Source organism: Cervus elaphus, chromosome 5 (genome assembly GCF_910594005.1).
Source record: "Cervus elaphus chromosome 5, mCerEla1.1, whole genome shotgun sequence".
NCBI lineage: Eukaryota > Metazoa > Chordata > Mammalia > Artiodactyla > Cervidae > Cervus > Cervus elaphus.
This window is the reverse complement of record NC_057819.1, coordinates 9,455,864-9,483,518: the sequence shown is the minus strand read 5'-3', so window position 1 is coordinate 9,483,518 and position 27,655 is coordinate 9,455,864. Positions and strand designations below refer to the sequence as shown.

General features: G+C 54.3%; 1 protein-coding gene across 2 annotated transcripts in view; it reads left to right on the top strand.

Annotated features, from left to right (window-relative positions):
* Positions 1-280: 280 nt before the first annotated feature.
* Positions 281-27,655, top strand: part of TRPV4 (transient receptor potential cation channel subfamily V member 4) — a 50,105-nt gene continuing 22,730 nt past the window's right edge. Inside the window, exons 1-2 of one of the 2 annotated variants that reach the window (XM_043901572.1) lie at positions 281-298; positions 8,658-8,889. The gene's annotated coding sequence lies outside the window, so the exon portion shown is untranslated. Of the gene's footprint in view, positions 299-8,657; positions 8,890-9,012; positions 9,147-27,655 lie in introns of those variants that run through there. The other variant, XM_043901571.1, reaches the window with a different exon arrangement.

Genomic DNA, 27,655 nt, shown 5'->3' with positions numbered 1-27,655 from the left:
CGTCGCGGCTTTGCGCGTCCCACCGCCGCTGCGCCTGCGCGCCGACCTCCTGCAGGTCCCGCGGGTCCCGGTAGGAGGCGCTGTGAGCAGTGAGCCGCTGCCGGGGAGCGGCGTGTCCCCCACGCCTGTCGGCACCTTCTAGAACTCCAGCCCGCGCCCAAGGCGTGCCCCACTGACGTGTTCGGGGTGGCTTCCAATGGCTACGCGAGCAGCCCTATTTGAGCACTGCTGGAATAGTCTGAAGTCTCGTAAGTGGGTGCTTCGGGATTCTAACTGAATGTCAGCCGCTGGGTCAAAGGTATGACTTGATACTTCTGCTAGGATGAGGGCGACTGCTACTGCTACTACTGGGTCAAAGATCCGCCTTACTGCTTCTGCTTCTGCCCCTCCTGCTAGTAATACAGCACCGCCTCTGCTGCTGCTGCCACCGCCGTCACCGCTGTTGCTTTACTTCTGCTGCTCCTACGACCATCACTACTATTAATGCTGCTGCTACCGCTGTTCCTGCTAGTAGTCCCATCGCCACCATCACCTCACAATTTAGGGTTCAAATTCAGGTTCTATAACCATAGCCCGTGTAATCCTGGGAAGTCCAGTTCACCACTCGGAGCCTCAGTTTCTGCATCTGTAAAATGGGACAGGAGCACCCCTACCTTGCAGGATTATATAAGGTGATGTGTGTGAAGTGCCTGCCACAGAAAGATGTTCAGTAAATCCATTTATTGATATTCTAATTTATTATGACGTTGTCGCCTTCCAGGGGTTCCTGAGGGGCAGCCGGCCCCCTAATGCAGTTAAACCGTAGCATGCTCACTTGCTCCTTGGTTTGAAAGAGAATGGCAGGGCACAGAGCGGCACATCAACAGGAACGCCCCAGAAAAAGGCAATCTGGCTGTGATTCCTCACTCTGCCCTAATCAGCTGTATGAACTGGACGAGTGCCTTCTCCCCTCTGGGCCTCAGTTTCCCCCTCTATAAAGTCAGGAGATTGGACAGCTGCAAGTGCCCTCCTAGCTCTGTCGATCTACAGTGGATTGTCACTGCAGCAGTCCCTGTTTGTATTCATAATTCCAGGGAAATCTTTCCATCCATAAGTGGGCACGTGGGCTTCTCCTTGTGACATCTAATAGGACCGCATGTGCAGAGTACTTAGCACAGCGCCCGGCCCCTAGACGGTGCTAGATAAAGGGCAACTATGATGATGAACACTTAATCAGCTCTCACCTGGCCCCAAGAGGTGTCTGAAAGGCGAGTCATTCCGCTCCTGTTTGCTGAGCTCACTGTATGTGAGCCCCAAGTTAGATAAGCCTGCACCTTCCAAGGGGCTCATGGTCCAAGGCAAGAGATTTAGATGGGGAGGAGGGGACAGGGAAAGCCTTTCTGAGGAGGTGACATTTGAGCTGAGATCTGAAGGGGGAGAAAGAGCAGATCATGAAAAGAAGCTGGCTACAGCTGGTCTTTTCACTGGAAAAGACCCTGATGCTGGGAAAGACTGAGGGCAGGAGGAGAAGGGGGTGACAGAGGGTGAGATGGTTGGATGGCATCACCGACTCAATGGACATGACTTTTGAGCAAACCTTGGGAGATGGTGAGAGACAGGGAGGCCTGACGTGCTGCAGTCCGTGGGGTCGAAAAGAGTTTGACACGACTTAGCCACTGAACAACAGCAGCTGGTGCAAAGGCCCTGAGGCAGAAGAGAGAGCACTGTGTTCTTAGAATAGAGAGAGAGACCAAAGTGTCTGGAGCCTGATAATCCAGGGCGGAGGACAGTGAGGGAGGAGACCTAGGAATGCCGAGGTCAATGTGACTTTGGTTTTTGTTTCAGAACAAAGGAAATCATAAGCCTCTGTGAGTGGAGGGTGACAAGGCCAGTTCTCAGCTTAAAAAGCTGTCAGCTGGGATCCTTCCCTCGTCCCACCCTCCACCTCTTCCTGGTTGGGAAGGTTGAGCCTTCATCACCTATGTGCCGGGGGGGCTGGGTCCCAGACCTCCGCGAAAGTCCTGGGCCTCGCAGGAAAGTGTTCAGGCCCCTTCACAATTTCAGTCACCACTCCAGGGGCCTCCCAGGATCCCCCATGGCTCACCCAAGGACCCCATTTGGGAAGGTCAGAATTAGTCAGATCCATTGGCACCAAGTTCCCCCACCCCGCCCCCTCTAGGCCGCAGCTCCAGATGAAGCTAACTTTGAAATGCCCATGGCCAGCTGTGGCTGGGCGACCGCACCCACAGGCCACCAGGCCTGCTGCCCAGCAGACTGGAATCACAGCCAGTGGCCGAGAGAGGAGAGTGGCTGTGTCCATGGCAACGAGCGTCTGAGGGGAAGGGCTTCCTCGCCACCTGGCCTCAGGTTTCTGCCCCAGGGGGAATTCCAAAAGAGCCCCATTGACGGTCCCTGGCAAGGCAAGGCCTCCGATCCTTGGGCCAAAGCCAGCTCTTTGTAGGCCTTAGATAGACAGGCCAGCTGATCGTCCCCAGTCTCTAGGTATCCTGTCCCGGCTTCTGGGTGAATGTGGGGGATGTGATCTCATAGGGGGCCTGCTCCCCCCTGGGGCCGGCTCCCAGAGGAAGATCATCAGACCCGGCACCCTCCTGGCTGTGTGACCTGGGCCACAGGTCACACACCTCTCTGAGTGCCTCACCTCTCTGAGTGCCTTCCTGTCTCGTAGGTGGAGGGGGATCAGTAAGGATCAAGCCTTATGAAACAGCAGGTGCTGCATAAATGCACCTTCCCCCCCCCCCCCCCGCCCCGACCCCATTGTTTCTCATCACTTGAGCCCGTCCCTGGCACTCAGAGAAAGAGCTAAAAGGCCAATCAGAATTGCTCATCCCACAACCCCGTGCTCCGCAGTCTCACCTCGGTGGATGCGAGCAGGGCTTCCCACATCAGAGGTGAGGGGACTGAGGTCCAGGGGGCAGTGTGGCTGCTAGAGGAGCTGGGGAGTGGGCGTTTGAATTCAGACAGTCCTGTTTCAGATCCTGACTGCAACACCAGCAGCTGCCTCTGGCAGAGGGCTTTTCACTGTGTGGAGCCTCAGTTTGTCCATCTGCAAAAAGGGCTGAAAAAGACCTACCCCTCTGAGGGTTGTAGGGAGGAGGGGATGAGATGGCCCAGGTCTGCAGGTGATGGTTTTTGGCTGCACCCCTGAGTCTGAGAACCATTTCAAGCCCCCAGGAACCTACACACCAACTCTTGGCCTAAACTGAGCTCTCGAGCTGTGAGAGCACCAGCTGAGCTATGAGGTGCCTGGGTGGGGGGAGGAGGGGAGGGGAGGACGGGAGAGGAGGAGGGGAGAGGAGGGGGGAGAGGAGGAGGGGAGAGGAGGAGGGGAGAGGAGGAGGGGAGAGGAGGAGGGGAGAGGAGGGGGGAGAGGAGGGGGGAGAGGCAGGGACATAGCCACACAGGGTGTGGGGAGGGAGAGGAGAAATGTTTCTGCCTGGGGGTGTCAGAGGGAGCCACTCTCTGCCAGGGAGGCCTGTTGTCTGCTGGACTCAGTAGTTCTCATCTGTAAAATGGAGACGCTGATGCCAACCTTACCAGATTACTGGGAAGGAAGATGCATAAGGGGGAGTGCTGGGTAAACGTGGGATTGCTCTGAGGGGGACACTAGTCTTGGTGAGGACCCCACGGTGCCCCCACAGGAGTATTTTCTGAGCGTTGCTCTGTCCTGGCATTGCCCGGCCCTCACGAGCATCATCACGTTTAACCTTCCCAACCTTGTGAGGTAGGAGCTGTTACTGTCCCCATGTTATGGATGAAGGGGTGAAGCTCAGATAAGCAGGGGTGCCTGCCCGAGGTCACATAGCCCCACCCAGGTCCTCAGATCCTTTTGACTTCAGAGATCACGTTCTTTTTTTTTTTTTAATCTCTTGTAACAACTGTGTTGAAATACAGTTTGCAAACCATGCAGTGCACTCATTTGATGTGTATTATTCAGTGGTTGTTATATATTCACAGATAGATGCACTTCTTACCACAGCAATTTTAGTACATTCTCATCATCCTAAAAAAAAAACAAACACCCATACCCTTTAACCATCACCCCTCCAAGCCTCTCCAGCCCCTTGAAAACACTAGTCTAAGTTCTGTCTCGGTGGATTTGCTTCTCCTGGACATTTCATGTAGAGGGAATCATATGATATATGGCCTTTGAGGTCTGACTTTTTTAACTCAGCATAATGTTTTCAAGGTAGCTTTTTTCACTCAGCATAATGTTCATTCACATTGTAGCATATATCAATACTTTGTTCTTTTCTTTTTTTTTTGCCTAGCTGTATGGCATGTGTGCATGAGTGCTCAATCACTTTGTGTCCAACTCTTTGCAACCCTATGGACTGTAGCCTACCAGGGATTTTCCAGGCAAGAATACTGGAGTGGGTTGCCAAGCCCTCCTCCAGGAGATCTCCCTGACCCAGGGCTCGAATCCGCAACTCCTGCGTCTTCTGCATTGCAGGCAGGTTCTTCTCCCACTGAGCCACCTGGGAAGCCTGCTCTGTGGCATGCAGGATGCTCATTCCCTGACCAGGGATTGAACCCAGACTCCCTGCAGTGGAAGCTCAGAGTCCTAACCACTAATCACCAGGGAATTACGTCATTCTTTTTATTGTTGCATAATATTCAACAGTATAGATACGCCACATTTCATTTATCTGTTCATCATTTGATTGTTTAGGTTTTGGCTAGTATGAGTGATGTTGTGTGAACATTTGTATACAAGTTTTTTTGTGTTCATCTGTTTTCATTTGTTTTGGCTGTCTCCCACGGAGTGGAATTGCTGGGTCATATGGTAACTCTATATTTAACTTTTTGAGGAACTGCCAGACTTTTCCACAGTGATTGCACCATTTCGTATTCCCACCAGCCATGTGTGAGGGTCCCAGCTTTCTTACTTCTTTGCTAAAACATGTTATGGTCTCCTTTTTTTGAGACTGTACTCTCATTGACTCTGCTGTACTAGAGTCTGCCGGGTTTGGGTTCAAATGCTACCAGCTATAGTCTGCCGGGCACACAGGCTGTCTGTGTCCTTTCATAGGAAATGACATAAGAATCTCAATTTTACAATCAACAAGAACCTAAGGTAGAGCACAGGGAACTCTGCTCACTGTTATGTGGCAGCCTGGATGTGAGGGAGTGTGGGGGAGAATGGATACATGTATGTGTGTGGATGAGTCCCTTCCTTGTCCACCTGAAGCTATCACAGCATTGTCAATCAGCTATACCCCAATGCAAAATAAAAAGTTAAAAAAAGAATCCCTCCTTCCCAGCTGTCAGGAGGTGAACCAGCAGAATCAGGGCTATGCTAACTGTACAGTGAGGTACACATGTCTTGTTTTTATAATCCAGGGCAGGTGCAGTCTGTATAAAGTTCCTGAGATGCAACCCACCCAGTTCACAGTCTCTCCCCAACACTGGCACTGATTCTGGCATATAGCAGGCGCTTGCTAAGTGTAGACCCTCAGTGGAAGTGGCCGAGCCCCCCCCCACCCCCGCCTGCCCAGGGACCCTGAGACCCGGGTGGGACAAGGCGCTGGGCCACCCTGCAGCCTCTACAGGACTCTCTCCCTGCTTTAATGGCTTTGAAATCTTTTCCTTCCCTAAGAGGAAAAGCGCTTTCTGTTGAGAATCTCTCGTCCTCTCAAAGAAGAGGCGGGACAGTTTTGCCAGCGACAAAAACAGTGACCACCACTGCCATCACATCCTCGCAGTGACTCTTGTTCATATTTAGTCAAACCAGTGAGTGTTTGCTGGGTGCCCTGAGCACCCCACTTTCTCTTCCTACTCCCCATTTCCCTGCAAGGCAGGCCCTCAGGCTTTCAATTAGCCAGTCCTTTCCCCCCAGTTTTTCTTTTATTGTGGTAAAACACATGTAATGGAATTTGCTGTCTTAAGCCATTTGTATGTACAGTTCAGTGGCGTGAAGAACATTCATACTGTTGTACCAATATCACTGTTGCAGGAAGGGGGGACCCCTTCCAGGACCTGAGGGTGGGCTCTTGTCTAGCTCTCAGAAATGAATTCTCTGAGACATACGTGCTGACAAAGCAAGAGACTTTATTGGGGAGGGGCGCACGGGCGGAGAGCCGCAGGGTAAGAGAACCCAGGAGGACTGCTCTGCCCCACGGCTTGCAGTCTTGGGTTTTATGGTGATGGGGTTAGTTTCCAGGTTGTCTTTGGCCAATCATTCCGACTCAGGGTCTTTCCTGGTGGTGCACGCAGAGCTTAGCTAGAGTGGATTGCATCGCTTCTCGGCCTTTTGACTAAGATCAAGTGTAGAATGGATTGCAGTGGGAAGGATTCTGGGAGGTCGGCAGGACAGATGGACTGGAGTCTCCTCTCTCCTTTTGACCTTTCCTGAGTTCTGGTTGGTGGTGGCTTGTCAGTTCCGTGTTCCTTACCAGGACCTCCTGTCATAAGATAACTCAGCGGGTAGTTACTGCAGTGCCTTGCAGTTTCAGTCAGTGGTGCCCCTACCGTCACCACCATCCATCTCCAGAACTCTCGTCATCTTGCACAACTGAAAGTGTGTACCCATTAAACTCCCACCCCCTCCAGCTCAACCAACCAGTATCTTAAAAGCACCTACTAAGTACCAGGGGCTGGTCCAGCAAACAAGACAGACGTGGTCCTTGCCTCGTGGGAACTGATACCCATTGTTCAGATGAGAAGACCAAGGCCCTGAGAGGGAGAGGCTCTTGCTCCCGGCCCCTACCTCATCAGCGGCAAAGCAGAGTTTGCACTCACAGTGGGCACAGGGGGCCAAGATCCAGCCCCCTGGCCCAAGATGAGTCACTTCCTTGAATAGGGCCTCAGTGGGCCAGTCTGTGAAATGGGGGTCAGGAGGGAGTAGGGTTAGCCATACTGATGCTGAGGGCTCCTGCCTCTTCCCCCTCACTCTGAAGAAGAGCAAACATCATCCCTGACCCTATCTCCTCCAGTCCCCTCCAGCACCCTCCTAACCCCGCCAGGCTCCTCTGTCCATGGAATTCTCCAGGCAAGAACACTGGAGTGGGTAGCCATGCCCTTCTCCAGGGGATCTTCCCGACCCAGGCATCAAACCCAGGTCTCCTGCATTGCAGGCAGATTCTTTACCATCTGAGCCACCAGGGAAGCCCCCAGCATCCTCCAGCATCCTTCCACTGAACTGTCCTTATTTTTTTTTAATTTGTCTATTTATTTGACTGTGCCAGGTCCCAGTTGTGGCACGTGGGATCTAGTTCCCCGACCAGGGATTGAACCTGGCTCCCCTGCATTGGGAATGCAGAGGCTTAGCTACCGGACCACTAGGGAAGTCCCTCTTTTTCTTTCTTTTAAGAAGAGGCTTTCTCCAGAAATGCGCTCCAGACTAGATATGCCCAGGACTCCTCTGTGTCCCGCTCTGACCCACCCCCAGCCCGGAAGGCCCCCAGTAGAAGGACTTTTCCTCCTCGGGAGGTATAAGGGCTGTCTCTGTTTACATTCCTCACTGCCAGATAACTGCCTGTCTGCTCTGTTTAAGATCCTGGAAACCCAGAGGAGAAATTCCTCTCACAAGTCCTCCTGGAGAGAGCTTTGGAGAGGCCACGGTTCCTTCCAAGACTCTCCCATCCGTAAAACGGGTGCAGCAACCCCCGCCTCGCAGCCTGCGGGGAGGAAGGTTTACTTGACACCCTCCACCCCCACACCCACCTCTTGCTTAGTGAGTTCATTATTAAGGTTTCTTTTTTGGTCATTGTTTCAGACTGGCAGTTTGCATTTTATTTTATTTTTTGTTTGTTTTGGCTGCGAGGCATGCAGGATTTTAGTTCCCTGACCAGGGGCTTCCCACGTGGCACTAGTGGTGAAGAACGCGCCTGCCAGTGCAGGAGACACAAGAGACTCGGGTTCAATCCTGGGTTGGGAAGATCCCTTGGAGGAGTAAGTGGCAACCCACTCCAGTATTCTTGTCTGGAGAATTCCATGGACAGAGGAGCTGGTCAGGCTACGGTCCATAGGATCTCAAAGAGTCATACCTGACTGAAGCACGTATCCCCAACCAGGGACTGAACCAGCGCCCCCTGCTGTGAAAGCACAGGGTCTTAACCAGTGGACCACCAGGGAAGTCCTCAACCAGTGGTTTGAGCACAACACTTCTATTAAGGTTCTCTCTCCAACACGTCTCAAATTCCACTTTCTGGCTGCTGAACCAGCGCACCCTGGCAGCTATTTCTGCTTGCAAGTTCTTGAGGAAGGACCCATCCCACTGTCTTCCCAATGTGGGAGTCAGCTCAGTTTAGAGAAAAGAATAACAATTAAAAGGGTTAAGGCTGTTCTTCGGTCTCTGCAGGGACCTGGTGCCCTCAGCCTCTTCACTGTGAGGTGAGGGGAAACTGAGGCACAGAGTAGGGACCGGCTGCTCAGCTGGTGAGTCGCAGAGCCAGGGCTTGGGCCCCGGGGAATCTAGCTGGAGGATTCGAGCCAGTCCTGGCAGAAGTGAGCTGCCTGTCCATGAGGGTATTCAAGTGCCTGGGGCAGAAGCGGGGCTGCACGGTGGGGCTCACCCTCGCCGTAAGAGAACGCTGACTGGTGGCCTGCTCAGCGCCAGGCTCCGTGCTGGGCGCCGGGTGAAGAGGTGAAGCTCAAAGGCGCTCGCGTTGGTTCAGTCCTGGACGGTACGGTCTGTAACACGGGGGCCTCCCCTGCAGGATGTCTGGAGCTACCCGAGGGCCGGGGCCGAGCGCACACCTGTCTCTGAACTGACCGCTGAATGAACGTATGAGCGGAAGCGTGGAGGAATCGGCGACAAGCCCATTCACAGACGGGGAAGCAGTCCCCGGCTGACGAATTCAGAAGTCTGTGGTCTCAGGAGTCCAGCCCCCCCTCGCCCCCCACGAAGCGCCTGGCCCTGTACCTGGGGTGATGACGCCCGTTTTCCAGGTGAGGAAACCGAGGCCCCGCCTCCGCCCCCTGCCCGCCCTTCCCGCAGGGGCGCCGGTCCCGGGCGCGGGCTAGGCTCGGTGCCTCGCCTCCGGGGCGGGCGGCGTGGGCGGGGTGCAGCCCGGGGGCGGCGCGCGCGGTGGAACCTGAGCCCCGGGAGGAGGGACGCGGCAGCTGCGGGCGGGCGCGGGGCGGGCTGCCGGGATTCAGGAAGCGCCGCGCTCCCGGCCGCCGGCGCCCGCCGAGCCCTCTCGGAGGTGAGTGGGGTCTGGGCCTTCGGGGCGGGGACCCCCGGGAGGGACGGCACAGCCAAGGGCCCCGCGCGCCCCCGGGTACGTCTTGGAGGCTGCGGAGTGCCAGCCTGGGGCGCGGGATCCGTGGGGGTCCCTTGGGCTGGGCACCACCTCTTTGGGCTTCCCTTTCCCCACCTGCGAAGTGGGCGCTAACCTCGGCTCCGGGCTCCCGGCTCCGGGGAATGCAGGCCTGGCGGAAGGAGGTACCTGCTCCCCCGGAGATACAAGCCCAGGAACCGAACACAGCAGGCCCTGCAGCCCACCTCGCGGCCACCTCCTTTCTGGTGGGCTTGGAAGAGGGAGTTGGGTGCCTGGGGGTTTGCCTTCAACCTCCTGGAGGGTTGGGAGTCTGCAGCTTCCAAAGATCACTTCTTCCTTACTGAGCCCCAGAGAGAGGGCTCTTCTCCCAGGAGGCAGGAAGATCTCTAATCTCCCCTCCAGCTCTGCCGGGACACCCTGGGAGGTCTCTGAGAACTGGGAGAGACCGCCTACCCTCCCACATGCCTGGCGGTTTCCAACCACGGACTCCCCTGCCTGGCCCAGCACCAGCCGGTTTCCTCCATCCGTTCTCCCCATTTTGCAGATGAGGAAACTGAGGCCCAGGTCAGGGATATAGCCAAGTGGAATTTAAAGCCAGGGCTGTCCAGCTCCAACGTCCTCCCTGCCTGGAGCCCAGGGGCTGTCGTGGAAGCTGCCGAGGAGGGGGTGGACTTACGGCCACGGAGTGTCTAGAACCAAGGACTTCTGCTGAGGGGTGGGGGTGGGGCATGACCTCAGACACTGAGACCCTCCGGAGGGCTTGAGCTTTGCCCCTTTATCATAGGGGCAAGGATGGGGTCACTGGGTGAGGGGGTGGCCTCTTCCTAAGAGGTCAGGTACGAGGGTCAAGCCTGGATCATCTACGAGGTTGAAAGTGGGGCCTGTGTGGGTCTGAACCCTCACTTTGCCACCTACTACTGTGTGACCTTGGGCTACTTCTTTAGCTGTCTTTGGGACAGACAGCTCATCTATAAAATGGGGGTGGGCTGAGGGCGCCCCTGGGCTGGAGCAGGGACAGCCGACCTGTGAGGGGCCCCACACTGGGTCTGGAGCCCCAGCCTAGGGATATGATGTTTGCACTGGTGGTTGTTGCCCCCAACATCTTCTTAACGGAGGGGGTGAAATGTGAAGTGTGAAAGTCACTCAATTGTGTCCGACTCTTTGGGACCCTATAGACTGTAGCTCTCCAGTCTCCTCTGTCCTTGGGTTTCTCCAGGCCAGAATAGTGGAGTGGGTAGCCATTCCCTTCTTCAGGGGATCTTCCCAACCCAGGGATTGAACCCAGGTCTCCCACATCACAGGCAGATTCTTTACCAGCTGAGCCACCAGGGAAGCCCAATGGAGGGGGTGGGAAAAGGTAATTGGCCATTTCCACATTTATCTAGATTATTCTGTTTGAACAGTGGTGGGAGCCAGAAAGGCCGGGGACCCCTTTCCTCACTTTTATTGGTAAACCGGAGCCGGGAGGGGCTCCTAAGACAAACGACAAATGATAGTCCTGGGCCGGTCAGGTTCACACTTGTATTAATAGAAGCAGGGTGGGATCATTTCCAAGTGGAGTTTCCCCAGGTTTAGAGAATGGGCGCCTGAGGAAGGAAGCATGTGAGAGACTAGTGAAGACGCCTCGAATCCCCCAAGCGAAATCCAGACCAGATGCCTTCTATCCAGGCCGGGGCTGTGGACTCCCCTCCCACCTGATCAGTTGTGCAGGTGTGAGCTGGGCCTCAGCCATTTCCTCCTTTGTCCATCAAAACCCTCTTGCAAAGCTGCCCTGGGCCAGCCCTCAACTGGGCGCTGAGGCATTGGACCCCCGGCTAGCCCCAGCCTGGGGTGGGGGCATGAACTGGGTGGTCCAAGAGAGCCGGTGGGATGGGAAGGAGGGCTGCCTCCTCCCCTGCAGCTGCCTACCTGATCCTGGCATTGCCCACAGGCAGCACCCAAACCAGCCCCAAGAGCACCCAGCCAGGGAGCGTGTGTGCCCCGGATGGCTGGGTCCCAGGGGAGTGCTCTGTGGGTGGGATTGTGACGAATGGGTTCCCGGAAGGGCTTGATCAAGGTGGCCTTGGAGGCTCACCTGGAGGAGTAAACGCAGACGCTGGGGAAGGGTATTCAGGTAAAGACCTGACTTCTACTTGTTACCAGATGGTGAAACTAGCAGCGCTCAGACTTTGTCCCGTTTGTCTGGAGTGTGACACGAACAGGAAGGACAAGGGATCAGACAGGCAGCGGGCTGGGTCAGACCCAGAAGCCCTGCAAGTCCAGCCTGGGAGGACCACACCGGATGTGTGGTCTGGAAAGGCCCGTGGAGTCGGGGCTGGGTGGGGAGGCCGGTCCCCAGGCAGGGACGTCATCCAGCCAGAGGTGTGAGGCCCCAGGTAGGGGCTGGCATCCCTGGTAGGTGGCTGGAAGATGTGGGAGGGAAAGCACTTTGCAAGACTTGGTCTCAGGGCGCCTGGCACGTGGTGCGCAATCAACCCCAGTTGCACGGTTGAGTGCCCGAACACAGTGTTTTGAGAGGGCCAGAGTCCTTTGAGGTCCTTCGTGTGTCTCTGGGAGGGAGGGGGCCACATGGAGAGCGGGCGGCTCTACACCTCCCAGGCCCTCGACCTGCTGTGTGCCTCAGTTTCCCCCATTTGACTCTAGGAAGAACACTCCAGGCCCCTCCCTAGTTCACGGGGGAACCCAAGGACCAGCTCCTCCTGACTCATGCAGGATCTGGGGAGCCAAGAGAACATTTCCTGCCAGCAGGCCCTCTGGAATGCTCCGTGTCGCCAGGTTGGGGCGGAATTCACCTGTTAAAGATTAATTCAGACGTCTCAAGATGCCTGTGGTCCTGGGACCCGCAGCTGCCACTCTGAACTCTGGGTGCAAGGTTCTGCCTGGCTTCAGCCAAGCATAGGCTGCGTTAGCAGTCATTATGATGATAGCGAGCATTTATTGAGCACTTACTGTGTGCCAGACACTGAGCCCATGGCTCAGTACATTTGGATGCAAAGCTAGGATGGTGCCCATTTTTGAGAGGGAGGAATTGAGGTCAGGATGGTGAAGTTGCTGGCCCAGCTGGGAAGGGCCAGAACTAAGATCTGAACTCCATTCATTTATCTGACTAAGTCTGATTCCTGGTCAGGGAACTAGATCCCACATGCCACCACTGAGACGTACTGCAGCCAAATCAATAAAAAAGAGATAAATACAAAATCCATGTCCCTTAACTTCCAAGGTGGCCTGTCTCCATTTGTCTAGATCTGGGGTCATGGGAAGATAGTCTTCAGTTTAGAGGTAAGAACCTGAACTGTTTAGACAGGCCCGGACTTAACTCCTATGCCTGCTGCCTTCTCCCCAGGGGAGCTCAGGCATGTCGTCGCATCTCTCTGATCTCAGTTTCCTCGTCGGTCAGATGGGGTTGTCAGTCCCCTCCGTCTCTGCAAGGACAGTCCAAGGCACACGGAGGGGGTTCCAAGCACTGTCTGCTTCCTCATCCTGTCCCCCAGCCTGATCCAGGGCGCATTTTCCCCCAGCTCATCCCTCCGAGAGCCCCTCTATGCCAGGAAGGCAGGAGGAAGGAAGCAGGGGCAGAGCTGGACTTGCTCTTGGACAAGAGACGCTGCCTTTGCAGCTTGGAAATACTTACAGGCCTTGACTGAGCGCCAGGAGCCGTCAAAGTTTCCTACTTTCCTGATTTAGTGCTTACCCACAGGGCTGGAGCCTGGCTACCTGGTTCACACCCCAAGTCTCAGGAAGTTCCCTCACTCCTGGGGCCTTGGTGTCCTCACCTGTGAAATGGGGTGCCGACTGGGGGTGGTTGTGGACAGTCTCCAGAGCAGCACAGACTGCTGAGCAGGTAACCAGTGTCTACTGCCTGATGGTCTATGCCTCGATGGGGTCGCAGCATCACCCCCACTGGAGTTGGGCAGGGCAGGAACGCTAGTCCCATTTTACAGCAGAGGAAACCGAGGCTCAGAGAGAAGAGCAATTTGCCAAGGGATGCCCCGCCGGCTTATGGAAGAGCTGGACCTGAAAGCCAGGTCCCAGTGACCCCTAGGGTCCCTGAAAAGCCCTGTGGCTGGCGCAGCTTCCTTCCCAGAAAGCCACTGGGACTGTCCGTTCTTGGAGTCTGACCCACTTCCGTTCACATCCCAGCTCGGCCACTCGCTGCTGTGTGACTTCAGGAAGTGGCTTAACCTCTCTGTTCCTGGGGCTGCCACCCTCGGGGTTTGCAGGAGGTCACAGCAGACCAGTTGAGGGGGATTTGGATCCTCCTGGCTGCCCACTCCTGCCCTGGCCTGGGCTCCCCCTGCCTCAGGTGCCCTGGAGTCCCCTTGAGCTGTCACCCTGGCCGAGCAGGAATGAGGAAGGAGGCCAGGCCCTCGCTTTCACTGTGACTCCCGTTGCCTTCCCGCCTCTGAGCCCTGTCCTGGTCATCAGCTTCCCCCTTCTGCCCTTCTGGCTGTGTGACCTCAGGCCGGTCACGCCATCTCTCTGAGCCTGTTTCCTCCTCAGTGACAGTCCCAGACGGCACACCAGGGGCATCGGAGGCCCCCACAGGTCTGCTCCAGATGAGATCAGAGGGCAGGAAAGGCTCAGGAAGGAGGTGGTGGCGTGGGGGGCAGACAGGAGGGCCATTGACCAAATGGGAGTACGCTTATTTTTCTTTGGGTGGTGAGTAACGGCCATCCCTCTTGCCCCCGCCCTGCCCACCCGCGGCACAAAGAGCTCCTCAGTCTCACCGGACACCAGCTTTTCCCCGAGGGTGGAGTGGCCTGGCTTCCACCCCACTGACCAGGAAGGCTGACCACCTTCTGGGACAGATCGTCAAGGGTGTGTATGGAGCAGGCACTTCCAACACGTGTCCCTGATGGGCCCCCCCAGGTTCAGAGGAGACCCCGGCGGCCAAGGGGCCCACAGATCTTGGACGGGGACCAGCTGGCCCGGTTCACTCCTATTCCTGTGCCCCCTGGCAGAGAGGAGGGACTCAGGAATACCTGTGGACAGAGCGGACGGATGAAGCAAGGAAGGGCTGAGTGACTCAACAGACGGGGCAGCCAGGTGGGGGCATCAGGAAAACCCGCCTGCTCAGATTCAGACAGGGGCTCAGGCAAGGGTCCTGGCCTGTCTGAGCCTCAGTCTCCTCATCTGCAAAATGGACACATGGTAGCTGTCGCCATCACAGGAGGTTGTTGAACGTCATAGGTCAGAGAGCCCAGCACGCAGTAGGTGCTCAGTTATCTGTTCAAGGATGGGAAGGAGGGCTTGTCCAGCTGGTTAGTTGGGCAGAGGTGCAACTGTGAAGGTCTGTCTGTCCTGTAGAGAAGGACTTATATGCGATTCCTTTCATTTATATCTCTGAGTTCATTCATTCAGTCATTCGGTCATTCATTTGGCAAGTATGTCTTGGGCAGCTGCGATGTGCCAGGCCCTGTTCTAGGCCCTGGGAACTCAGGGGTGACTGGAACAGAAGAGGCCCCCACCCTCCTGGAGCTGGCATCCAAGTTTCCATCATCTGGGACAGCGTTTTATGAGCCTCCCTCTTAACACCCACAGCCCCAGGCAACCCAGCGGTGGGTGCTGTGATTAGCTCCCTCTTAGAAGTAAGGGGACGTCTCTGCTGGTACAGTGGCTAAGACTCTGCCCTTCCAATGCAGGGGGGTCATGGGTTCGATCCCTGGTCTGGGAACTAAGATTCCCACATGCTGTGCCGTGCAGCAAAAAAAAAAAAAAAAAAAATTAGAAATAAGGAAACTGAGGCTCAGAGAGGTGATATAATCTGCCTGGGGTCACACAGCTACTAAGCGGCAAAGGCACAATCAAAACTACAAGTCTGTTCTGGCCCACCCGGTGACTTCCAGGGGGTGTGGCGTTTAGAAAGGGGACCCCAAGGAGAGGGTGTCGTACACTAAAGGCATGAACTCAAATGGGCTTAAAAGCAGGTGGTTGGAATCCCAGCCACATTCCCTTCCTGTTGAGCTGTGACCTCAGCTGGGTCTCCTGGTCTCTCTGAGCCTCAGTTTGCTCGTCTGTGAAATGGGGGTGAGAGGTCAGTGCGAGCAGGCTCAGCACACGATGGGTGTTGGATAAATGTCAACCCCTCCCCTCCATTCTCCCCAGTCGTAGTTTATTCCTTTGAGAATGGAAATGATGACAACTTCTAGAGTTATTTCTTGGATTAAAACAGAAGGTGTATGTGACAAGTACCAGTGGGGTGTGGGCACTGCTAACGTGGGCATTCAAGCAGTTAGCTAGAGACCCAGCCTCCTGTTGGCGTAGGCTGCAGGTGGGGCGGGCCTGGGCAGAGAGAGGATCTTGAACTGGTTTTCTGCTGCCTGGGGCACCCTTCCCTGGCTCCTGCCTGGCCCATCCATTCCACGGGTGTCTGCTCTCTTCTCTGACTTTTGCCCATGGGTGTGAGTTGGAGGGGTGGGTGTTGGTCTGCATGGGTGGGTGTCCTGCCTCCTCGGGGCCTCAGTCTCCCAGCTGGGAAAAGGGGCAGTGATGCAGGAGAGATGGAGATGAGGAGGGGAGAAAAGCCTTTCAGAAGGCAAGGTCTCCGAGCAGAATCACGAGTTTTGGCCTTGGACCTGGGATGTCTGGGTCCCAGTGCAGCCTCCACCCTGCCCTCTCTGGGCTCTGTCTCCCTAGCTGTTAATTGAAGGAACATTAACAATAAAAAGGCAGCTGCCATTGTTAACACTTACCATGCACCAGGCACTGTCTGAAACTCGTCAGTCATCAATTCAATCCATTATCTTCCATGATCATTCAGTCCTCATGACAGCCTTTTGGTGTGAGAGCTATCATTTTATTTTTTCATTCAAAGCATGAATGTAGAGTCCAACCAGTAACGATAAAGCAAATATGTGAGTTTATCCTTTCCAGGTGGCAGTAATTATTTCCCCCGTTTTACAGATGAGGAAACTGAGGCCCAGAGAGAAGTGACTTGCTCCCGGCCGCCCTGTCAGGAAGTGGCAGGTGGGGAGGAGAACACGGGTAGGATGGTTTCTAAGGCTATAGAATCCTCCCTGGGCTGGGGGTGGGGGGGTGTAGTCTCTGTGGCTGTGAGTGTCCCCCAGTAGAGGGGCTGGGCTAGAGAGAAGGGGCTTCCATATTCCTTGTCCGGAGCTGGGTAGCATCACGCTCTGAGCAGGGCTGAGTTAGAGGGATGGGAGGGGGCAAGGCCTCGGGAGAAGGAGCCGGAACCTCCTGGGACAGGACCTTCATGTCCTCGAGCCCCCACTGTGCACCAGTCCTTGTGCTGCCCCCTCTGTGAGCATCGAAGCTCACGACATCCCCTTGTCGCAACAAGGAAACCGAGGCTGGGGAGGGGAGGTGACTTTCCCGCGGTCATCAAGCTGCAAATTTTTGAGATGTAATTCACATGCAACTTACCCTTTCAGTGTGTGCAATTTGGTTCTTTTGTAGAATGTTCAGGGTTATAGAGACATCACCACTGTCTAAGCCCAGTACATTTTCATCACCCCCAAAATGAACCCCATCCCCATTAGCAGTCACTGTCCCTCCCCCACCCCCTACTTCTCCCGGCTCCTGGCAGCCACCCCTCCGCTTCGTTTCTATGGACGTGCCTGTTCTGGACATTTCATGTACGTGGGATCCTATCATACGTCACCTTTTGTCTTGCTTAGAGTGTGCTGTAAACCCATTCAGCCACACTGCCTCCCGGTGCTTCCCACCCTGGGGTGGGGGACCTTGGAAGCGAGTGGGCGGCCCCGAGAGCTTGGAAGGATCCTTGTGTGTCCTGTCGGAATCTCTCCGGCCAAGGACTTGCAGAATGACTGAGTGAGGTCGTGGTCACATCAGCCTTGCCCTCTGCGGGGCCCGGTGAGTCACCCCAGCCCTGCCCCTCCTGGGTGGGGGGGACTTGATGGGACACTGGGCCTCTGTCCGCCCTGGACAAGCAACCACTGTGCAGCAGACAGGAAGCGGGCAGGGCCAAGACCTGCTGGGTAAATACGGGCTGGCTGGGGAAGGTGCCTGGCGTGGTGTGATGCCCCCTGCTGCTGCTGCCCACCAGGCCAGGGGAGCCTCCGGCAACCTGGCCAAGGGGCCAAGGTCCCAGTGGCGGCTGCTCTGAGGCGGCTGCCAGAATCCCAGGCTCTGGGCCCAGCCACTCAGCCCTCCCTGGCTGTCATAGCTTCTTTGATTCTCAGTCTGTCTGTCCATCCATCTTCTAATAAAGATACTACAGTGACACTGATGATGCCGACAACAGCCCTCCTCTACTGGACGTGTACTCCTTGCCTTCCCTGGTTGCTCAGCTGGTAAAGAATCCACCTGTCCTGGGTCAGGAAGATCCCCTGGAGAAGGGATAGGCTACCCACTCCAGTATTCTTGGGCTTCGCTGGTGGCTCAGATGGTTCAAGAATCTGCCTGCAATGTGGGAGACCCGGGTTTGATCCCTGGCTTGGGAAGATCCCCTGGAGAAGGACATGGCAACCCACTCCGGTACTCTTGCCTGGAGAATCCCCATGGACAGAGGAGCCTGGCGGGCTGCAGTCCATGGGGTCGCAGAGAGTCGGACACGACTGAGCGACTAAGCACAGCACTGCCGCCTGGTGCTAGACTCAGTGCTTTACACAGTGTCTTATTTGACCCTCTCAGCCATCCCAGGGCAGGTGCTGTGGTCATCACCATTTACAGGTGAGAAGACAGAGGCACAGGGAGGCCGGGTGACTTGCCCAGGGTCACACAGCTGGTGAGTGGGCAGTTTGCCTCTGGGGCCCGTGGTCCCCACCACCCGCCCTGAACCACTGTCCCTCCACCCCCATCATCCATCCTTTTCTTCTCAAGTCCCCTGGTCCTGGTAAAGTATTCACTGAGGGGTCTTCCCTGGCGGTCCAGTGGTCAGGACTCCATGCTTGCAGTGTGGAGGGCGTGGGTTTGATCCCTGGTCAGCAAACTAAGATCCCACACGCCCCGCAGTGTGGCCCAAATAAAAAAATAATAAAGTATCCGCTGAAGGCGCAGGTCCTGGGGCCGTGTGAGTCCTAGACCTGCTTCCACATCTAAGGAGCTGGGCAACCCTGTAAGAGTGACTACCTCTCTGAGCCTCCGTTTCCTTACCTGGCAGGTGAAGGGTTGGATAGAGCTGGCGTTTTCCCTCTCAGCACCAGCAAGCCTTGGGATCCATCCTCCTAGTCCCTTCCCCACCCATTTAAGCTGTGAATAAGAGAACCATCCCTCAGGACTGATCTAGAATGATAGGCTAGTCCAGGTTACTGTAGGAACTGGGGGACCCCCCAGATCAGGCAGAGAGCCCCAGGATGGAGGGAGGAGTCTGTCTGGGAGCCGAGAACCTCCACCTGATCTGCCTGCCTCCCCCCACCTCCCGGTCCGCCCACCCACTCACCCATCTTTTCTCTCTTCATTCCGGTCTTCTCCGGATGCCTCAGGCCGCCCTTTCCTTAGTGCCCCCTGCTGTTTCCCAGCCCCCACACCCGGCCTTGCTGTCTCCTCTGCTCTTTTATCTGTCCCGTGTGTCAAGCCCTCCTCCTCACAGCCTCTTCTGGGGCCGTCAGGATCAATCAGCGCTGCTTCCTCCTGCCTGTCTCCTTCCAGAACTTCAGCAGACCTTGCCTGACTATTTAAGCAGGCAGATATTTACTGATGCCTTGGCATGACGCTGAATGCTGGGGAGACAGCCAGCACAGAATAGTCCCTCCTTCATGGAGCTCACACTCTAGAGGACAAGAGAGAAAATGAATGAAAGGATGATATAAATAAAGGTCAAAGTCTAATCATGAGAAATGCTGCAAAGGGAGGTCCAGCTTGCTCTAAGAGTGAACACAAGGAGCTGGTTTAGAATGGGGTGGGGTGGGAAGGAAGGCTTCTCAGAGGAAGCGCTGGTTAAGATGACACCCAGAGAAAGGGGGCCAGTGGAGGAAGACCAGCCCAGGCAAAGGCCCGGAGCGGGTCAGCCATCTGGTCCCTTCCTAGACCGAGTTCCCCGAGTGCCCACTCTCGTCTGCTTCCCTGGCGCCCCACACACAGTTGGCGCTCAGCAGCTGCCTGTTGGTGTGCATCGGTCCCAGCTCCCTGGAATTCCTCCCCCTGGGGTGGAGCGGCCCCTGCACGCCTGAACTTGCCCCCAGATCTAAGCAGCTTTCCTCGCTCACGTAATCAGGAGGACGGGATTTGACAAGGACGTGCCAGGGTTTCCATGAGATCAGGCAAAGCCCCGGGGTAACGGCGAGGGTGGGCCCCTTCTTCTACCAGAAGAAGGATGTGGGGTATGGAGCCAGAGACCTCCAGCCCACCCCTGCTGAACCCAGGATTGTCAGGGAGAAGGCACCTGCCGTTCGCACGGTCTTGCGGTTTGCTGTTGAGGGCTTACTCTGTGCCAGGTGCTTGACTCAATTCCTATGATCCTCACAATGACCCAGTTAAGTCCCTCGGGGGCAGGTGAGGCCTGCGAGGCTCAGAGAGGCCAAGTGACTCGCTCAGGCTCACCTGGTTACTGAGCAGTCGGGTCTGGGTGCCAACCCCGATGGGTCTGCCCTCAGCATGCGCGTTCTGTCCCTGACCCACCAGCTCCCCCCTCCTCAGTCGGGCCAGGGAGCATGGGTTTTGCTGCCCTGACCGAGTCCCCAGGGCCATCAGAGCCGAATGCGTGACCTTCAGCCATGTTTCTGGAGACCTTGGGGTCTGACCTGGGCAGAGAGGAAGACCTGGGGGACCCTGGCTCAGCCCTGTATCTCCTGTATCTCCTCGCCCTGCACCCGTGAACTCACCGCTCCCAAGCCCTTCCTGTCTAACCAGCTTTCTTCCCCAGACATGCCTCAGCTTCTTGCTCTGTCTGGCTGTTTGCTCTGTTTTCTCACCAGGTCAGCCCCAGGGGGGCAGGAGTTCTTTGTTTTGCCCACATCTGTGTCCCCAAGACCTGGCACACAATAGATGCTCAGGAAACATTTGTTGAGTAAATACATGGGTGAATGGCTTCCAATCCTGTTCTTTGGGCCCTGGGACTCAGACCCGTCCATCCTGCCACAATTACTGTCTGTGTGTGGACTGCTGCCTAGTATATATTATGATGTGGGTGTGTGTTAGTGACTCAGTTGTGTCTGACTCTTTGTGACCCCGTGGACGGCAGCCCACCAAGCTCCTCTGTCCGTGGTATTCTCCAGGCAAGAATGCTGGAGTGGGTCGCCAATCTCTTCTCCAGAGGGTCTTCCCAACACAGGGATTGAACCCAGGTTTCCTGCATTGCAGGTGGATTCTTTACCATCTGAAACACCTGGGAAGCCTATATATGTGTGTGTGTGTGTATATATATAGGGTTTGGATGCTTAAAAACGTTTGAAATCCGCCACGTTAAACAAATGTAGTGGTCACAGAGCATGTGGGGATGTCCACACGGCATAAATGTCCTTCGTTGAGCCCCCGATATGCTCCTGGTGCCAGCTGGGCGCTGCCCCCTGCAGAGGCATTCCCAGGGGCTCACAGTGGGCACACGCATGTGCATGAACACAGAGGGAAGAGGAGGAAACAGACACGGTATTTACACGCAGAGGAGAGGCAGGAAGACTCTCAGCCTCTCTTCCCGGCCGGCACCCCTCCTTCCCCCTAAGTCTGGCACAGATTTGGAATGTGTAATAACAGCCTACAGGGCAAATGAGAACAGGGAGGGAACGCGATCCCCAACCACAGAGAACAGGGCAGTGTTTGGGGAGGGGATTGCCACAGAGCAGGCTGTGTGTGTGTCCGCGTGCAAACAGGCATGTACGTGCACGCTGGTGTCTGTACACACTTGGGTTGTGTGGTGTGGAGGGAGTCCAAGGTTGGGAGCCCAGAGTCCAGTTCTTCAAGGTCACTCACTCTGTGTGGCATCATCTCAGAGGCCCCAGTTTTCTCAGCTGTGAAATGGGAGCATTGCAACTTTGCTCACCAGGCCGTGGCGGATTAACTGAGGGAAAGGCTGGGAGGACTTGGTGAATGTTAATAAGGACTGTGAAGGCCCGACTGTAGGACCACCCTGTGTGTGTACCTGGGAGGGTGGGTATACTGGGATTGTATCATAATGGCGATGATGATTCAAGTATTTGTCAAGGGACCTCCCTGGTTCAGATGCTTAACTGGGTGCTTCCACTGCAGTGGGCAGAGGTTCGATCCCTGGTCGGGGAACTAAGATCCTGCATGCTGCACAGTGTGGCCAGAAAATGGACAAAAAAGCAAAAAGCATCTGTCAGGTGCTTATTAGGGGCCCAAGAGACATCTGACCTGCCTGTTAACAGCCCTATAGGGTAGAAGCTGTTTTGCAGCCCTCATTTTGTATGCACGGAAACTGAGGCTCAGAGAGGTTAGCACGGGCTGATGGTAACAATCCTTCTCTCGGGGGGCCGTTGTGCACCTTGAACAAGATACTTGAAGGGTTTGGTGTGGCACCCGGCCCCCAGGCCATGCCGTCCACTGAGGGGTTAGGGTAGCCCAGCCTCCACAGCCAGCTGCCTGGGTTTGAGTCCTGGTTTCGTCACTAAGGGCTTCCCTGGTGGCTCAGATGGTAAAGAATCTGCCTGCAATGCAGGAGTGCTCCATCATGTTCCGACTCTTTGTGACCCCATGGGCTGTAGCCCACCAGGCTTCTCTGGCCATGGGGATTCTCCAGGCAAAAATACTAGAGAAGACTGCAGTGGCCTGCCATGCCCTCCTCCAGGGGATCTTCCCAACCCAGGGATCAAACCCAGGTCTCCAACCCAGGTCTCCCACATTGCAGGCAGATATTTTACCATCTGAGCCGCTAGGGAAGCCCAGGAGTACTGGAGTAGGTAGCCTATCCCTTCTCCAGGGGAACTTCCCAACCCAGGGATCGAACCAGGGTCTCCTGCATTGCAGGCAGATTCTTTACCAGCTGAGCTACCAGGGAAGCCCTGCAATATGGGAGATCCAGGTTCACTCCTTGAGTTGGGAAGATTGCCTTGGAGGAGGAAATGGCTACTCACTGCAGTATTCTTGCCTGGAGAATCCCATGGACAGAGGAGCCTGGCGGGCTACAGTCCATGGGGTCACAAAGAGTCAGACATGACTCCGTGACTAACACTTTTACTTTTCACTTTTTCTGTCACTCACCTGTTGTGTGCCCTCAGGCAAGTCACTTAACCTCTCTGAGCCTCAGTTTTCCTCATCTGTGAAAGGAGAATTACCGCAGTACCTATCTCCAGAGTGGGATTTCTCAACGTCAGCACTGTTGGCTTTTCCGGCTGGGTAGTTTCTTGTGGCGGGCACGGTCCTGTACCTTGTAGGGTGTCTGGCGCTACCCCTGGCCTTGACTCACTAGATGCCATTAGCCCTCTCTCCTCTGCACAGTGACAGCCAAGCATGTTTCTGGGTATTGCCCAGTGTCCCTGGGGAGCCGAGGGGCCCCCGGCTGAGAACCACTGGTCTAGGGTCCCAGGGAGGACCGGGTGAAAGCGAGTGTGTGAAGCACTTGGGCCCCCAAGAGCCCCACTATCACGGTGATGATGGGGGTTTAGTTCATAATTATCACTTCACCATAATTAATACGCTGACATTGATCCCTGTTTGCCTTGTCAAGGCTGCCGGCAGTGAGTGGGTGAGTGACTGAGCGGGAATTTGAACCTGGGGCTGGCTGACTCCAGACCCCCTGTTGTGGAGCCCCAGAAACCCGGGATGCTGTCTGGGCTGAGATTTCTTAGGGGAGGGGGTACAGGCATGGTGGGGGCTGGAGGGGCTGCCTCATCTGGCCCCCACCTTGGGTGGAGGGTGTCTGGAACCCCGTGGGGACCTGGGAGGGGATGCAGTAATTAAGAAGTATGTGCCCAAACTCCTTCTCTTCCCCTGGCCCTGGGGTCCCCACTGAGGTGAGCAGGACTGTGCCCGGGGAAGTCTGATCTCCCCCTCAGTGCCCACAGCCTGGTGGACAGCCCTCCCTGCCTCCACAGACCCCCACTCCTGCGTCACAGAGCCAGGACTCGGGGGGCAGCCCCTAGGGGGTCTCTGTTACCCGCCTGGCAGGTGGATTGGAACTAATGTCCCCTGTCTCATTCTAGGTGCCGGCACCCAGTGGGTGCTTCAGATTCTTGAAGACACTTGGCATCTCCCAGGAGCGTTAGGGGGTGGTGTGGTTACTCTGGTTTTACAGATGGGGAAACTGAGGGCCAGAGAGAGGAAGCGATTTGCCCAAGATCTCACAGCTGCTGATTAACTGGGGCCCAGAGGGGAACCTCTGGTAAGAGAAACCCAGGTAAGACGGTAGGCACTGCGAGAGGGGATCAGGGGGCAGACAGACTGAAACTACATCACGGACAACTAGCCAATCTGACCACAGGACAACAGTCTTGTCTAACTCAGTGAAACTAAGCCAGGCCGTGTGGGGCCACCCAAGACGGACGGGTCACGGTGGAGAGGTCTGACAGAATGTGGTCCACTTTAGAAGGGAATGGCAAACCACTTCAGTATTCTTGAGAACCCCATGAACAGTATGAAAAGGCAAAAAGATAGGACACTGAAAGATGAACTTCCCAGGTCTGTAGGTGCCCAGTATACTACTGGAGATCAGTGGAGAAATAACTCCAGAAAGAATGAAGGAATAGAGCCAAAGCAAAAACAACACCCCGTTGTGAACGGGACTGGTGATAGAAGCAAGATTCGATGCTGTAAAGAGCAATATTGCATAGGAACCTGGAATGTTAGGTCCATGAATCAAGGCAAATTGGAAGTGATCAAACAGGAGATGACAAGAGTGAACATCGACATTCTAGGAATCAGCAAACTAAGATGGACTGGAATGGGTGAATTTAACTTAGATGACCATTATATCTACTACTGTGGGCAGGAATCCCTTAGAAGAAATGGAGTAGCCATCATAGTCAACAAAAGAGTCTGAAATGCAGTACTTGGATGCAATTTCAAAAACGACAGAATGATCTCTGTTCGTTTCCAAGGCAAACCATTCAATATCATGGTAATTCAAGTCTGTGCTCCGACCACTAATGCCGAAGAAGCTGAACAGTTCTATGAAGACCTACAAGATCTTCTAGAACAAACACCCCCCAAAAATGTCCTTTTCATTATAGGGGACTGGAATGCAAAAGTAGGAAGTCAAGAAACACCTGGAGTAACAGGCAAATTTGGCCTTGGAGTACAGAATGAAGCAGGGCAAAGGCTAATAGAGTTCTGCCAAGAAAACGCACTGGTCATAGCAAACACCATCTTCCAACAACACAAGAGAAGACTCTACACATGGACATCACCAGATTGTTGACAGTGAAATCATACTGATTATATTCTTTGCAACCAAAGATGGAGAAGCTCTATACAGTCAGCAAAAACAAGACTGGGAGCTGACTGTGGCTTGGATCATGAACCCATTATTGCCAAATTCAGACTGAAATTGAAAAAAGTGGAGAAAACCACTAGACCATTCAGGTATGACCTAAATCAAATCTCTTATGACTATACAGTGGAAGTGAGAAATAGATTTAAGGGACTAGATTTGATAGAGTGCCTGATGAACTATGGATGGAGGTTTGTGACATTGTACAGAAGATAGGAATCAAGAAAAAGAAATGCAAAAAAGCAAAATGGCTGTCTAAGGAGGCCTTACAAATAGCTGTGAAAAGACGGGAAGCAAAAAGCAAAGGAGAAAAGGAAAGATATTCCCATTTAAATGCAGAGTTCCAAAGACTAGCAAGGAGAGATAAGAAAGCCTTCCTCAGTGATCAGTGCAAAGAAATAGAGGAAAACAATAGAATGGGAAAGACTAGAGATCTCTTCAAGAAAATTAGAGATACCAAGATGGGTTCGATAAAGGACAAAAATGGTATGGACCTAACAGAAGCAGAAGATATTAAGAAGAGGTGGCAAGAATACACAGAACTGTACAAAAAAGATCTTCACGACCCAGATAATCATGATGCTGTGATCAATCACCTAGAGCCAGGCATCCTAAGAATGTGAAGTCAAGTGGGCCTTAGGAAGCATCACTACGAACAAAGCTAGTGGAGGTGATGGAATTCCAGTTGAGCTATTTCAAATCCTGAAAGATGGCGCTGTGAAAGTGATGCACTCAATATGCCAGCAAATATGGAAAACTCAGCAGTGGCCAGAAGACTGGAAAAGGTCCGTTTTCATTCCAATCCCAAAGAAAGGCAATCCCAAAGAATGCTCAAACTACCACACAATTGCACTCATCTCACACGCTAGTAAAGTAATGCTTAAAATTCTCCAAGCCAGGCTTCAGCAATACGTGAACTGTGAACTTCCAGATGTTCAAGCTGGTTTTAGAAAAGGCAGGGGAACCAGAGATCAAGTTGCCAACATCCGCTGGATCATCATAAAAGCAAGAGAGTTCCAGAAAAACATTTATTTCTGCTTTATTGACTATGCCAAAGCCTTTGACAGTGTGGGTCACAATAAACTGGAAAATTCTGAAAGAGAGGGCATACGAGACCACCTGACCTGCCTCTTGAGAAACCTGTATGCAGGTCAGGAAGCAACAGTTAGAACTGGACATGGAACAATAGACTGGTTCCAAATAGGAAAAGGAGTAAATCAAGGCTGTATATTGTCACCCTGCTTATTTAACTTATATGCAGAGTACATCATGAGAAACGCTGAGCTGGAGGAAGCACAAGCTGGAATCAACATTGCCAGGAGAAATATCAATAAGCTCAGATATGCAGATGACACCACCCTTATGGCAGAAAGCGAAGAAGAACTAAAGAGCTTCTTGATGAAAGTGAAAGAGGAGAGTGAAAAAGTTGGCTTAAAACTCAACATTCAGAAAATTAAGATCATGGCATCTGGTCCCATCACTTCATGGCAGATAGATGGGGAAACAGTGGAAACAGTGTCAGACTTTATTTTTTGGGCTCCAAAATCACTGCAGATGGTGATTGCAGCCATGAAATTAAAAGACGCTTACTCCTTGGAAGGAAAGTTATGACCAACCTAGACAGCATATTAAAAAGCAGAGACATTACTTTGCCAACAAAGGTCTGTCTAGGGAAGGCTATGGTTTTTCCAGTGGTCATGTATGGATGTGAGAGTTGGACTATAAAGAAAGCTGAGCACCAAAGAATTGATGCTTTTGAACAGTGGTGTTGGAGAAGACTCTTGAGAGTTCCTTGGACTGCAGGGAGATCCAGCCAGTCCATCTTAAAGGAGATCAGTCCTGGGTGTCCATTGGAAGGGCTGATGTTGAAGCTGAAACTCCAATACTTTGTCCACCTGATGTGAAGAGCTGACTCATTGGAAAAGACCCTGATGCTGGGAAAGATTGAGGGCAGGAGGAGAAGGGGTCGACAGAGGATGAAATGGTTGGATGGCATCATCGACTCGATGGACATGCATTTGGGTGGACTCCAGGAGTTGGTGATGGACAGGGAGTCCTGGCATGCTGTGGTTCATAGGGTCGCAAAGAGTCGGACACGACTGAGCAACTGAACTGAACTGAGAAGGGAAATGGGTAAAAGCGATTTCAGCACCTGTGCACCTAGCCCTTCCTTCCCTCTCTGATTGTGCTCATCAGCAGCCCCCAGCTTAACACCAGGGTCAACACTGGACATGCCCGATCTCATTTAATTCTTCCTGCAAATGTATGAGAAAGCTACTACTGTTGTACCCATTTTATAGATAAGAAGACTGAGGCTTGGGACACTCTCTCAAGGTCATGCTACACGGAAATAGCTTAGCTGGGATTAGAACCCAGGCCTGGAAGAGTCTACAGTCCAGGCTCTGCCTCCCCATTTGTGCCCAGAGTGGGGCCCGTCCGAGGCAGGAGCTCTGACCCTCTGTGTGCCGTGCTGTGCCCGCCAGGAGAGGCCTCTTTCAGGGGCCCTCGCCTTCTCTCCTGGCAACCAAAAACAAACAAGGTGGGGACCAATCTTTATTTGTTCTTCTGCCTATGTGCGCGGAGGGAGAGATGTAGAAAAGAGAGCTTTTCAGACATTTCTCTGCAGCCCGGGCGGGATGTGAGGAGTTCCAGGAAACTCATCCTTGGTGTCCAGCCCACCCCGTGGCGTGCTGCAGAGGGCAGCGGGCTGACAGCCAGCAGGCCGTCGTCCCTCCCTCGCCCTTCTCCTAGCTAAACATTGGGCCTGGGAGCCAGAGGAGCCTGGTTCACGTCCAGCTCTTCTCCTTACAAGCTGTGTGACTTGCCCTCTTCAAGCTCCATTTTCCTCACCTGACGAGAATCAATAATACCTTTGTCATCAGCTCGTGTGTCCGTGTGGCACCCCTCAAGGTCTGGGGGATGCAGGTGTGGACAAGATAGAGGCCTTCCCTACCCTCCAGTACTCACAGCCCGGGAATTAACTAATCCCACGAACAAATGGTCGGGGGGCGCTTCCCAGGGGAAGCAACATGAGCTGGGAACACAGGTGGGCAGGAGCTAACCAGGCAAAGAGGTGGGGGGGAAGGGGCCAGCGCTTGGCACTGGGGAGCAGAGTTTGGGCATGGCTGACTAA